Raw genomic sequence first — 14,154 nt, 5'->3', positions numbered from 1 at the left:
CTTTACAACATAACCGATGTGCCTACAAATTGAAGAGACAAAGAAATATGGCCCAAATGAAAGAACAGATCAAAACTCCAGAAAAAGAACTGAGCAACAAAAAGATAGCCAACTTATCAGATGCAGGGTTCAAAACATTGGTGGATCAGGATACTCAGAGAAATGACTGACTGTGACCACAAAATGAAGAAGTGAAGGCTATACAAAGGGAAATAAAGAAAAATATACAGGGGGGTTCTGGCCAAGATGGTAGGAGAAATCCTCTGCTTCCTCACACAACTAATCTAACAACCAATCTAAAAATCAATAAACAATCAGAAGTGCCTGAAAATCAAACTACATGGAACTCCGACAACCACAGAATTAAAGAAACAGTCAACCAGACCAAACAGACCAGTAAGGCAGTGGACCAGCTCAAAAAAACCGAGGCAAAGCATCAGACTGGGCAGGTGGGGCTGGCTACAGTGAGGCAGCAGGCTGCACAGGCAGGGCTGACTTAAGGGGAAACTGACTCAGAGTTGACTGTGGACTATGGCATTTGACGCAGTGAGAGAAACTCCCAGTCTCACACAAGCATCCAGTGTAAAGTGCACCAGAGACGAACAGATGAGCCCCATTGTTCCCTCTCTGGCCCCTCCCCCACAGGCAGTGCCACAACACAGCAAAGAGGGTTGCCCTGCCCTGGTGAATACCTAAGGCCTGCCCCCTTACTACTTATCAGGTACACCAAAACAAATAAATATGGCCCAAATGAGAAAACAGAGCAAAGCCTCAGAAAGAGAACAAGTGATGAAGAGATAGCCAACCTATTTGATGGAGAATTTCAAGCCCTGGTAATCAAAATGCTCACAGAGCTGATTGAGCTTGGTCAAAAAATGAAAAAACAAATGAAAGATACCCAAAATGAAATAAAGTAAAATATTCAGGGCATCTACAGTGATAGGAAGAAACCAGGACTCAAAGCAACAATTTGAAACAAAAGGAAGAAATAAACAGCCAACCAGAACAGTATAAAGAAACAAGAATTCAAAAAACAAATGGAAGGGAGGCTGAGGAATCTCTGGGACCACATGAAACATTCCAATATACAAATTATAGGGGTGCCAGAAGGAGAACAACAGCAAGAAATTGAAAACTTATTTGAGCAAGTAATGAAAGAAAACTTCCCCAATCTGATGAAGGAAATAGACTTCCAGGAAGTCAAGGAAGCACAGAGAGTCCCAATGAAGTTGGACACAAAGAGGAACACACCAAGGCACATCATCATTAAGTTACCCAAGATTAAAGATAAAGAGAGAATCCTAAAAGAAATAAGAGGAAGGAGAGAGTTAGCTACAAAGGAAAGCCCATAAATAAGGCTATCAGCTGACTTCTCAAAAGAAACCTTGCAGGCAAGAAGGAGCTAGAAAGTAGTATTTGAAGTCATGAAAGGCAAGGACCTACATCCAAGATTACTCTATCCAGCAAAGCTATCATTTAGAATGGAAGGGCAGATAAAGTGCTTCCCTGGTAAGGTCAAGTTAAAGAGTTCACCATCACCAACCCCTTATTATATGAAATGTTAAAGGAATTTATCTAAGAAAAAGATAATCAAAAATATGAACATTACAATGACAACAAACTCACAACTATCAACAAATGAACCTAAAAGAAAAGAAAAATAACAAAAACAAAAACTAAGCAAACTAGATCAGGAACAGAGTCAGAGAAATTGACATCACATAGAGGGATTTCAGTGGGGAGGGGGAAGGCAGGAATGGGGGTAAAAGGTACAGGGAAGAAGAACCATAATTAGTAGGTATAAAATAGATGGGGAGAGATAAAAATGGTATAGGAAACAGAGGACTCAAAAAACTTATATGTACAACCCATGGACATGAACTAAGTCCATGGCAGTGCTGGAGAATGCTGGAGAATTGGGGGGGAAAGCAGAGGGGGGAATAAAGGGGGGAAAAGTGGGAAAACTGTAATAGTATAATCAAAAAGAAAAAAGAAAAAAAAGAAAAATATACAGGGAGCCAACAGTGAAGAAAAGAAAGCGGGGACTCAAACCAATGATTTGGAATAGAAGGAAGAAATAACATTTTATACAAACAGAAAGAAACAAGAATTCAAAAGTATGAGGGGAGGCTTATAAAGTTATCTGGAACACCTTTAAATGTTCCAACATCTGAATCATAGGGGTGCTTGAAGGAGAAGAGGAAGAGCAAAAAATTAAAAACTGCCCTGGCTGGTGTGGTTCAATGAATTGAGTGCCAGCCTGTGAATCAAAGGGTCACTGGCTTGATTTCCAGTGGGGGCACATGCCTGGGTTGCTGGCCAGGTCCTCAGTAGGGGGCATGTGAGATACAACCACACATTAATGTTTCTCTTCCTCTCTTTTTCCTTCCCTTCCCTTCTCCCTAAAAATAAATAAATGTAGTGGGAAGGAAGGAAGGAAGGACAGAAAGAAAGACAGAAAGAAAGAAAGAAACTGAAAACTTACTGGAAAAAATAATGACAGAAAACATCCCCAATCCTGCAAAGAAAATAAACATGCAAGTCTTGGAAGCTCAGAGAGTCCCAAAAAAGTTATGCCCAAAGAGGACCACACCAATGTATGGTGTGGTCCTCTTTAATTATGATGTATACATCATAATTAAAATGCCAAAGGTTAAAGATAAAAAACTAATCTTAAAAGCAGCATGAGAAAAGCAGAGACTTAACCTACAAAGGAGTTCTCATAACACTGTCACCCAATTTCTCAAAAGGAACCTTGCAGGCAAGAAGGGAATGGCGAGAAGTATTCAAACTGATGAAAAGTAAGGACCTACAACCTAGATTACTCTATCCAGCAAAGCTATCATTTAGAATTGAAGGGCAGATAAAGTGCTTCGCAAACAAGATAAACTTAAAGGAGTTTATCATCACAAAGCCCTTACTATATGAACTGTTAAAGGGAGTTTTCTAAGGAAAAGATCACGACTATGAAGGTAAAATAACAGCAAACTCACAACTATCAACAACTGAACCTAAGAAAAACAAAAACACACTAAGCAAACAACTGGAACAGGTATAAAATCATAGAAATGGAGATCACATGGAGGGTTACTACTGAGGAGGATGCAGAAAAGGTACAGGGAATAAGAAGCATAATTAGGTACAAAATAGATGGGGGGAGGTTAAGAATAGTATAGGAAATAGAGAAGCCAAAGAACTTTTATGTACAATCCATGGACATGAACTAAAGGGGCAGGGGGTACTACTGAAAGGAATGGGGGTACCAAGCAGAGGGCAGATAAATGGGAGAAAAACACTGGGACAACTATAATAGCATAATCAATAAAATACACTTTAAAAAAGAAACATAAATCAATGGAATAGAATAGAGAGCCAAGAAATAAACCCAAGTCTCTATGGTCAATTAATTATTTGACAGAGGGGGCATGAGTATACAATGGAGTAAAAACAGCCTCTTCAATAAATGGTGTTGGGAGATCTGGACTTATATATGCACAAAAAAAAAAAAAAAAAAAAGACACTACACCACCAACTTACACCATACAACAGAATAAACTCAAAATGGATAAAAGACTTATGTAAGTCATGACACCATAAAAATCTGAGAGGAAAACATAGGCAGTAAAATTTCAAATATCCCACATAGCAATATTTTCATAGATATATTTCCTAAGACAAGGGAAATAAAGGAAAAATTAAATAAGCAGGACATCAAATTAAAAAGCTTCTGCACAACTAAAGAAACCATCATCAAAATGAAAAGAGAACCAACTGTGTAGGAGGACATATTTACCAATGATATATCGGACAAGGGTTTGATCTTCAAAATATATAAAGAACTCATCTGACTCTACATGAAGACGACAAACCACACAATTAAATAATGGGCAAAGGACTAACAGACACTTCTCCAAGGAGGACATACAGATAGCCCATAGATATATGAAATGATGCTCAACATCACTGGCCAACAGAAAGATGCAAATTAAAACCACAATGAGGTATCACCTCACACTGGTCAGCATGGCCATCATTAAAAATCAACAAACAAGTGTTGGAGAGGATGTGGAGAAAAGGGAACCCTAGTGCACTGGTTGGTGGGAATGCATACTGGTGCAACCACTGTGGAAAACAGAATGGAATTTCCTCAAAAAACTAAAAGTGGAACTGCCTTCTGACCCAGAAATTCAGCTGCTGGGAATAAGCCCTAAGAATCCTCAATCACCTATTCCAAAGAACTTATGCACCCCTGTTTACAGCAGTGCTATTTACGATAGCAAAGTGATGGAAATAGCCTAAAGTACCAATCACTAAATGAGTGGATCAAAAAACTGTGGTACATTTATACAATGGAATACTGTACATCAGGAAGAAATATGGAAATCCTACCTTTTGCGACAGCATGGATGGAACTGGAGAATATTATGCTAAGTGAAATAAGCCAGTTGGTGAAAGACAGTATGATCTCACCTGTAGGAGGAATCTAATGAACAAAATAAACTAACAAACAAAATAGAACCACAGACATGGAAACATGGAACAGACTGACAGTGACCAGAGGGGATGGGAGAAAGGAATAATGGTATAAAGAAGGGGAAGGGACTAGTCAAAGAACATGCATGAATGACCCATGGACATGGGCAACAGCATGGGAATTGACTGTGGGAGTGGGGCATGGGAAGGGCAGAGGAGGGCAAAGGGGGGAAATTGGGACAATAGGAAAACAATAAAAAATTTTCTATTACAGTTTACATTCAATATTATTTTGCAATTAGTTTCAGATGTACCACAATGTAATTTTTAAAGGATTCCTGAACTGTGCTGGATAACTCCAGGAAAGCCAACAGTTAAGACATAGCTCTTCACTTAAAAGAGTAGAAGCACATTTGAGAGCCAAGCAAAGTTACAGAATTCATAAAACTGCCCAGGTAGCAAGTCCTTCCTTAACATGCTTCCTTAGATTTTCTCTGTACTAACATAAAGCAGTCCTAAGAAATCAGAAAATGGACAAAAGAAATCTGTCAGACTGATCTCCACAGCAGTGATGACATCACCAAAACAGAGAGCCCTAGGGGAAGCTTGAGGTCCTCTGCATTAAGTACTGCATCTTGCCCTGACTGAGCGCCTGCCTGCAAACCAAAGGGTCGCTGGTTCGATTCCCAGTCAGGGCACATGCCTGGGTTGTGGGCCAGGTCCTCAGGAAAGGGGTGCATGAGAGGCAACCACACATTGATATTTCTCTTCTCTTTCTCCCTTTCCCTCTGCCTAAAAAATAAATAAGTAAAATCTTAAAAAAACAAAACAAAACAAAACTGCATCTTCACACAAACAAGATCGGTTCTGTATGTCACCATTGTAACCAACACCCAAGATCTCTTCCTTCCCCAAAGAGACATTGTGCAAGTAGCTATTCTTAAATTTGATTTTGAAATCACAGCCTGGAGTATTAAAACTGAAACTAGTGAGAAAAACAGCTAAAAAGCCTGTTCTGATTTCACCCACCACATCACTTTTACCACAATCACCATTAAGGTTTTTTTTTTTTGTATTGATTTTCCAGTCAATACATTTTATGTAATTATCTAGTTTTTTGGGTTTTTTTTTAAAAGATTTTATTTATTCATTTTAGAGAGGGAAGGGAGGGAGATAGGGAGATAGAGAGAGAGAGAAACATCAATGTGCGGTTGCTGGGGGTTATAGCCTGCAACCCAGGAATGTACCCTGGCTGGTTCCCAGCCCGTGCTCAATCCACTGAGCTACGCCAGCCAGGGCTCACCATTAAGTTTTAAAACATAAATGCAAACTCTTTTTTGGTATTTAACGCATGTGTGTGAAGGAAAAAGCAGAAAATGGAAGATGTGATGTTAAATAACTGCAAGATATAGACACATTGCAGAATGCTGCCACAGCAAACTGCAGACAGCATAGACATCTGTCTATCTAGTCTAACAGAGATCTATTAGATGGCATTAATAGATAAGTGATAACACACGTGATGAATGCCTGAGAATACAATGGCAATGTTACATGGGAGATAAGAGTCAGCAGAAAGTCAGTAGCTGCAAAAGGGAAGGAGGCAGTTTATTTCAAGAGCTTCAGTCTCCTTCAGAGAATGACATCAGTACCAAGGGGAACCACCCTTTAGTCTTACTAGGACTCCTCTCCTTACCTACCTGGAAGGCCTTGCCTGTAACTCTTAGTCCAATATCTGGTCAATGCTGAATTACATAGATAGAGCATTAGACAATTTGTCACAGAAATAATGGTAAGTATGTCAAAGCTCAGAGAGGAAGAGTACATAAGATGACTGTCATACATGTGTGATCTGGGGTCTGGGTTTGCTACATCTTGTGAACAAAAAAAGCTAATGTCGAATGTAAGGGCAAAAATGTTACTAGTGCAGAGCTCTTTGGAGATTTATTAAAAGCTAATCAAATAACCAAAATCTTTTTGCTTTACTTGGCTGTGAGGTCAGTAATTGAATTTAAAGATACACTTCACTATAAAGCAATGCTCTTTGATTGTAACATGTGGGGGCAAAAATAAAATAAAAAATAAAAATACTGTTCCAAGTGGTTGCTAACAATTACCTGGAGGAATATACTGAAAAGAACTATTTTTTGAGTGCCTTCTACCTTCCACCCTTCTGTCTGTTTACTCATATAGTTCTACCATAAATGCAAATTCAGATCCCCTTTTAAAGAGGGAGCCAGAACAGTTGTGGGAGTTGGGTGACACAGGTTTTATCTAGGATGACATGTGTTCTGTGAATGGCATGCAGTACTTTAAAACTTTCTTCTTCATCTGAAGAAAAAAAATCCAACATGCCAAATGTGCCTTTGTTCAAAGAGGACTGCAACAGCTAGCATTTGCAGTGTTTAATGGTAGGACATAAACTAAAATACCTCCTGTGTAAACAAGAAAATACTACCAGAGAAAAAGGAGAAGCAAAAGGCTATTCTTCAAAAGACATGAGCAATTAGAAACCCTAATATTCTCTTCCATGATCTCTTCAAGAGCAAACCATACAAATGTCGTTAAAAGTAACAAAGCCTTCAAGTTACCCAGAACAATCGACTGGATTATTATGAATTCACTTGTAGAGATGAGAAACAACTCCTCTTTCCAAAAAAGAGGAGTTGTTTCCAAAACTTACTCAAGTTCTACCACCAAGCAATTCCACAACATAATGCCTGGCCATGGTCACTCACTATTCTTAAACTTCTTGTGGACAGGAAAAATGCCTGTATCCCTGAGTCAATATCCAGCAATGCCTGATACAAGGTAGATACTGGAAACATTTGATGAATAAATGAAAAGGTGCTTATCATTACTCTTCTCTATACTTCTCTATCTTCTCATTACTATATATACTTATATATTATTCAAGGTTACCATACATACTACTCACTTACAAGGGGATACCTCCAAAAAACCAGAATTATCTTCTGTAAGGCACACCCCTTGTAATATACAGGCTTCCCCTGCTAGCTGAGTGTCCTAGGAACCCATCTGTATCAGTGTACCAGCTGATGCTGATGTGAGAGGCTACATTCAGCTTCAGTGATTTTTAAGACTCTTTCAGCTTGTTTGCCCATTTCATATGGGTGATTTACAAATACACCTGCGCACACCACATTAGGTGCTCAGCAGCTTTTGAACAAAAAAGTGCATGACTCTTGTGCCCCACTCTCCTTATTCACCAGATCTCCCCCCAAGCAACTATGTTTTGCCAATGTGGAAGAGGAGAAAAAATTTACCCCTTCCAAAAAGGGCAGAAGCACTAAAGGCATCAAAATTGATGCATTCAAAAACTGTTTTGAGCATAGGAAAAAACGTCTCGATAGGTGTATTGCTTCAAATGGAGAATACTCTGAAGGTGACTGAAGTTTAAACTTGTAAGAATACATAAATTTCCTAAGTAAATTCTGTTTTTGGGGGGTTCCCTCTTGTAAATACATTAGGCTGGGTGGCAAAGTTAAGAATACAACAGGGTTGTGAGTACTAAGCTTGAGCTTGGACAGTACCTTCAAAAGTATTTACAACTTACTTTGCAGTTCTTAGACTCAAATCTGAACAATCTCTCCCAAGTATGAAGAGAGAAACACACTAATAGAAGGCTATTATTCCATGGATGAGCAGACATAAGGCTAATATGCTGCTTAAGACACAAGAGACAAGAGCCTATTCTTTTGGAAACCAAAGAAAGAATATAGTATTTTCAACAGGAAGAACCAACGACTGGGCATTATGTACTAAGATTTTAGGAAAGGATGACACGGCAGGATTGCCAGATCTACCTCATTTGACAAAAGATTTAAGTAACCTAATTTTTCAAACCTCAATTAAGTACTTTGCTAGAATTCCAGAGCTTTTAATTTATTGGCATTGCACTACAAAAAAGATGTGTTAAAAGTCCAACCTAAAATGGGATTATTGTATGGCTTGAAGATAGAACTAATGTTACCAATGGAGCCTTTCCAAAGACATCACTAGGAAAAAAGGTTAGCAGAGACAGGAGGAGAGGCAGATTCCAAGTGCCAAAAGATAAACCACAAGCTTTAGGGGCATCTGAAAGCATTACAACCCTCAGACTAAATATAGTGCTTTGGAGTCTGGCTGCCTAGGCTTGAATCTCTGCTCCATAACTTAGTAGCAGTGTGGCCTTAGACAAATGACTTAAACTCTGTTTTCTGATTTCCCTATCTACAAATGTGCACAATAATAATACTTCATAACTGGTGTTCTGAGAATTAAATATAACCTGTGTGAAGGTCTTTCAACGTTGCCCAGCATACTCTAAGTGATTATTCTCAATTTTCCCAATTTTAGGAACCATTATGCAGTAAGAAGCCCCCGACTCGTGTTCCCACACACAGTTCCAGAGCCAACCAGTCTTTCCCCCAGTGTTGGAAAGCTTCCTTCAGGATTTACCATAACATGTTTACGATAAAAAGCTCCTTGCCTCCCAGAGCCAGAGGCATGTCACATGTATACGAGTGTTTGAGGCCAGCCCCGTACATGTGACCTGCCTCACCGCTCTGATTCAGTTGCTGTCAGGAAACTTTACGCACTAAAAAAGAGTTAGGCTGTTCAACTGAACAGATGGAAACGTGGCTCAGGCCTGGGAGATTTCACCAATGCCCGCGCGAATGGTGGCGCCTGGTTTCCCCCGAAACAGCAGCTGAAAATCGGCTCCAACACTCTCCGGCTCGCTACTCCAAGGAAAGCAACCGGCTAGCGCGTCCCGCAGCGAGCACAGGGCTCCCAGCGATCTGCGGCCACCCAAGTCAGGAATCCTTCCCGGGTCTCTGGTCTTAACTCCACCAACAAATAATGGGTCCGTGACTACCGGCCCCAGGTTGGTAACGGGGCCAGAGGTCACAGCCGGCGACCTCTGAACTCTCCCAGGCCGGGTCTGCTACAGGGCCCTGAGCGACGCGGCTACAGGGCCCTGAGCGACGCGGCCTTTCCCGGCCGGGCCCCTTCTGGACGCAGAGCCTGACCGAGAAAGAGATGACGCGAGGCCTTGGCGACCAAGGAGCTGAAGAGGGGGATGGGGCCAGGCAGCCAGCCCGGCTGGGCCCGCTGCTTACCTCAGCCGCTCCGCTGGGGGCACCGGGCCGGGAGTGTCACGAGGACTCCTACGAAGAAGGAGACGCTAGCGAAGACAGGGACAGGAGCCTAAGTTCCGATTCCAGCGATCGCTTCGGCGCTCTCTAAGACTCCAAAACCAATGCGGCCACCGCCTCCGGCTTTATGGCCAAGACTCAGGCTCCGCTCCCACTTCCGCCACCGCCACCGCCCCGAGCGGAAGTACCTGTCACGAGGAGTTAGACGTCCGTGATGTGAGGGAGGAGCCCTGCTTCAATCCTGCGTCACGTTCGGGTAGCCTGAGGCCTGGGCTTGGATCACGTGGGGTAAACATGTCTGCCCCTTATGATTGTCGCCATCTTTGAGTCTCTGGCAACGAGAAGGACGGCGCCATGTTGAACCCAGAACCTGAAGCTTCCAAGCCATCCTATGGTTCCCCCGTAATAACGAAGTGGGCGGAAGCGGGGGGCCGGAGAGAAGACCAAGTTAAACCGGGCCGTGCATTAGTGTTATTAGTGTCGCTCTCTCGAAGGCCCTGATAATCAGCGAAGTAGTTATGTGCCTTGAGCTAGTCAAGATCAACAAAGTCTACTCTAGGAACGGGTTTTCCCTGGGAGAACTGTGAGTAGTGGGAGACAAGACAGTGGTTATATCACAAACTTACATCAGGTTAAGAAAGGGCATCCATATTTCCTGAGCACCAAATGTAAACCTGTATTACACTTTGGATAGTTTCCATTTGTCCTCACTTAAATGACTTGAAAGATGTTCATCGTTTTGCAGATAGGAAACTGAAACCCATCACAGGTCACTTGACCTAACTTACAAAGTAAGTGGCAGTGCAGGCATTTGAACCAAGTGTTTGATGCCAATGTGTGTGATCTTTCTAGTAAACTGAAAATGACTGTACTGATGGTAGCAGAGTGATACACAGAAGTGAATTAGACAATGACAGTACAGGATGGCAGAAGAGTGAGGATGTATAAAAACATTAATTTCATAATATGAGGCCCAGTATTTGGATTTTTACAAGCTCTGAAGCTTCGCAGAGCCTAACTTTGTCTTTTTGGGCTCTGAAATGTCCTGCAGAGCCAGGAGCACCCCTCTGTACTTGCATTGTTGTTAAATAATACTCCCTGTACTACTGAGACATAAGCACATCCAAACCTGTATGTAGAGAATGTTTACGAATTATTTGGGCCAAACTAATGAAACTAATTTCTAGGCCAGGGAGCTAGACATCAATGCTTTGGAAAATAACAATTTTGCAGTTTCTTTCATATATTTGAAATTATGGAGAAGACATATGGAAGATTGGAAAAGGCAAGGTAAACATTAGATTACAGGATAGTTAACAAGATTAAATTACAGGATAGTTAACAAGAGGGAGAAGAGAAATCCTCTTTTTAGGATTTCTACCCCTTTGAGGGGTATTATTTCTGGCATTTCAAAGCTGTGTTAACCTAGATGCACAAGAACAAGGGGCAGGGCTGGCTTAAAACTTTTCACTAAAGAAGTTGCAGACTTGGTGCCTGGCCACCCACCATGACCTACCCAGTTAGGAATTTGTGATCAGATCATCCTCTGAGGTTACTTTCCATAGAACTCCTTTTTTTTTTTTTGTCCATATTATGATTATGTGATCAAAGCAGCTTTATTTTTTCACAGGCCTGGGTTAAAACTAGTACTTCGTAAAAGCCTAATCATATTGCCCATGGTTCTCACTTCGCAACCCCACTTGCTTCAACGGTGAGTCAGCCATCCATTGAAAGTCCAATTGCCCCTACCCATCAAAAAACAAATGATATATGTTTATTGTCTTGTTTCCCCTAGCAACTCATCTGTTTAATCAGCAGTTCCTTGCAACTTTTGCCTTTATAAATGCTGCCCTATCACATTCATTTTGGGACATATTCTTTGTTCATATTGAGGGCTACAATTTGCAAATCATTATATGAATAAACTCTCTCTAAATTTATTTATTTATTTTAACATATCTCTGGCCCTGGCTGCTGTGGCTTAGTGGATTGAGTGCTGGCCTGCGAACCAGAGGTTTGCCAATTCGATCCCAGTAAGGGCACATGCCTGGGTTGCAGGTCAGATCCCCAGGTGGGGGTGTGTGAGAGGCAACCGACAGCACATCTGTATTTCTCTCCCTCGCATTCTTCCTCCATTCCCCTCTCTCTAAAAATAAATAAATAAAATCTGTTTTAAAATACTATCTCTGGATGTTTGTTTACATTAATGGCAATGAGGATGGGGATTGTGGAACTCACTGTGTCAGGCACTCGCAGATCCCTTTGAGTTCAAGTTGTCTTAATTCACCATTGGAAGGCATGCATAGGTGAGTCCTCTCAAATCCTCGATCTCCCACAGTTTTGATAGAGATCTGAGAATTTTATTCTGACAGTTTTATCCTTAAGGGAGGGACCCCTCTATAAAGTTTTCAGGAAGGGAAGCTTCCATAAAGGATCACAAGAGTAAGATTTACCAATAAAATCTTGGGCAAAAATCTTTCTCAAGATACACAGGAAAGGGTTCCTTCAGTTGGTAAATACTTTTAGCTCTAAAATGACCTCTGAAGCCACCATCCAGCTCCCCTACAAGATATATATTCAATAACTTGTGGCCCCAATAGTTGCGATTGGCTTAGTCTCTGGACAAGAATTACATGGGACAATTTATAACGTTTTTCGCCAAAATGGATGCCTTCAAAATTTCCAAATTGACTAATTTGAAATCTCAACTCAAATGCCAAGATTTTCAAACCTGCCAAAGGAAATGTGAGGCTTTCTGTAATTGGTATTTTAAGCCTCAAAATGAGACCATGGAAAACCACTGCATCCCACCAAAAAAATAATTCTAAACTTAATAAATGCCTCCAGAAATTAGAAGATAAAACTTGTGCTTGTGACCCTCCTCCCTTAGTTTCTTTTTTTTAAGTTTATTTTTTAAATTTACTGATTGATATTTGAGAGAGAAACAACAATTTGTTTTCTACTTAATGCATTTATTTGTTGCTTCTTATATGTGCCCTGACCAGAGATCAAACCTGCAACCTTGGTGTATCAAGATGATACTTAATGAACTGAAATTCCTCCAGTTCCTCCAGGAAACAGAGCCATTCCTCCCTCAGTTTCAAATTCTCTGGAACCCTCTTTTCTTCAAAGCCTGAAGTCTGAAGAGACCCTCCTCCAGCTTTCTGCACCTCACTGTGGGCAGTTCTGCAGGAGTTTTCCCCGTGCATGAGTACTCATTCAATGCTGTGAGCTTTTCTTTCCCTTTATTGTCTTTGCTTGTTCTGTAGTCATTAAGGAAAGAGAGAGAGAGTATTTCTGGTCAAGAGGGAGATGTAAGTAGACATGCTTCACCTCCTCATGAAACCATACAAAGAATTAAAACTAGATCTCAAAAGAAAGAACACCCAGAACCATCAGAAAATTGAGCTGTATGGAAGTCCAACAACCAGGGATTTGAAGAAGCCATATTAATCCAGATGGGTAGGAGAGGTGGAGTTGTGAAGATAGGCAGAGAAGTGAACAGATGTGGTGTGGCGCTGAGAGGCAGTGGTGGTGGAACAGAAAATCCCACATTCATGTAGGGTGGATAAAAATTGGGAGGAATACATTGGGAGTGAGCCATCCCAGCCCCTGGCCGAACTGCACTTCTCAGGGTTCCAGCGCCAGGAAGATAAATCCCCATAACTTCTGGCTATAAAAACCAGTTGGAGTTGGGGCAGTGAAAGAAACTCCTGGATTTTTTCCCTGCCTGGTGTGGTTCAGTGGATTGAGTGCCAGTCTGAGAACCAAAGGGTCACCAGTTCAATTCATAGGGATGCCAGAAGGAGACAAGGAAGAGCAAGAAATTAAAAACTTATTGGAAAAAATAATGAAAGAAAAATTTCCTAATTTGGTGAAGGAAATAGACATACAAGTCCAGGAAGCACAGAGAGTCCCAAACAAGACGGATCCAAACAGGACCACACCAAGACAAATCATAATTAAAATGACAAAGGTAAAGATAAAGAGAGAATCCTAAAAGCAGCAAGAGAAAAGTAGAGAGTTACTTACAAAGGAGTTCCCATAAGACTGTCAGCTGATTTCCCAAAAGAAACTTCGCAGGTGAGAAGGGACTGGGAAGAAGTATTCAAAGTTATGAAAAGCAAGGACCTACATCCAAGATTACTCCATCCAGCAAAGCTATCATTTAGAATGGAAGGGCAGATAAGGAGCTTCCCAGAAAAGGAAAAGCTAAAGAAGTTCATCATCATCAAGTTATTATTATATGAAATGTTAAAGGGACTTATTTAAGAAAAAGAAGATAAAAACTATGAACATTAAAATGACAATAAATTCACAACTATCAACAATTGAATCTAAAAAACAAACCAAGCAAACAAGCAGAACAGAAACAGAATCATAGGTATGGAGATCATTTGGATGGTTACCCAGTGGGGGGATAATGAGGGAAAAGGTGCAAGGATTAAGAAGTACAAATTGGGCCCTGGCTGGTGTGGCTCAGTGGATTGAGTACTGGCCTGTGAACCAAAGGATTGCTGGT

At 41.0% G+C, this 14,154-nt stretch overlaps 1 protein-coding gene across 1 annotated transcript in view; it reads right to left on the bottom strand.

Moving 5' to 3' along the window:
* Positions 1-9,822, bottom strand: part of RAB7A (RAB7A, member RAS oncogene family) — an 83,164-nt gene extending 73,342 nt beyond the window's left edge. Inside the window, exon 1 of the mRNA XM_028524234.2 lies at positions 9,597-9,822. The gene's annotated coding sequence lies outside the window, so the exon portion shown is untranslated. The remainder of the gene's footprint in view (positions 1-9,596) is intronic.
* Between the last annotated feature and the right edge of the window lie 4,332 nt (positions 9,823-14,154).

The sequence above is a fragment of the Phyllostomus discolor genome, chromosome 9 (genome assembly GCF_004126475.2).
Source record: "Phyllostomus discolor isolate MPI-MPIP mPhyDis1 chromosome 9, mPhyDis1.pri.v3, whole genome shotgun sequence".
In the NCBI taxonomy this organism is placed as follows: Eukaryota; Metazoa; Chordata; class Mammalia; order Chiroptera; family Phyllostomidae; genus Phyllostomus; species Phyllostomus discolor.
The sequence above is the reverse complement of the archived record's forward strand: the minus strand, read 5'-3'. Positions and strand labels throughout refer to the sequence as shown.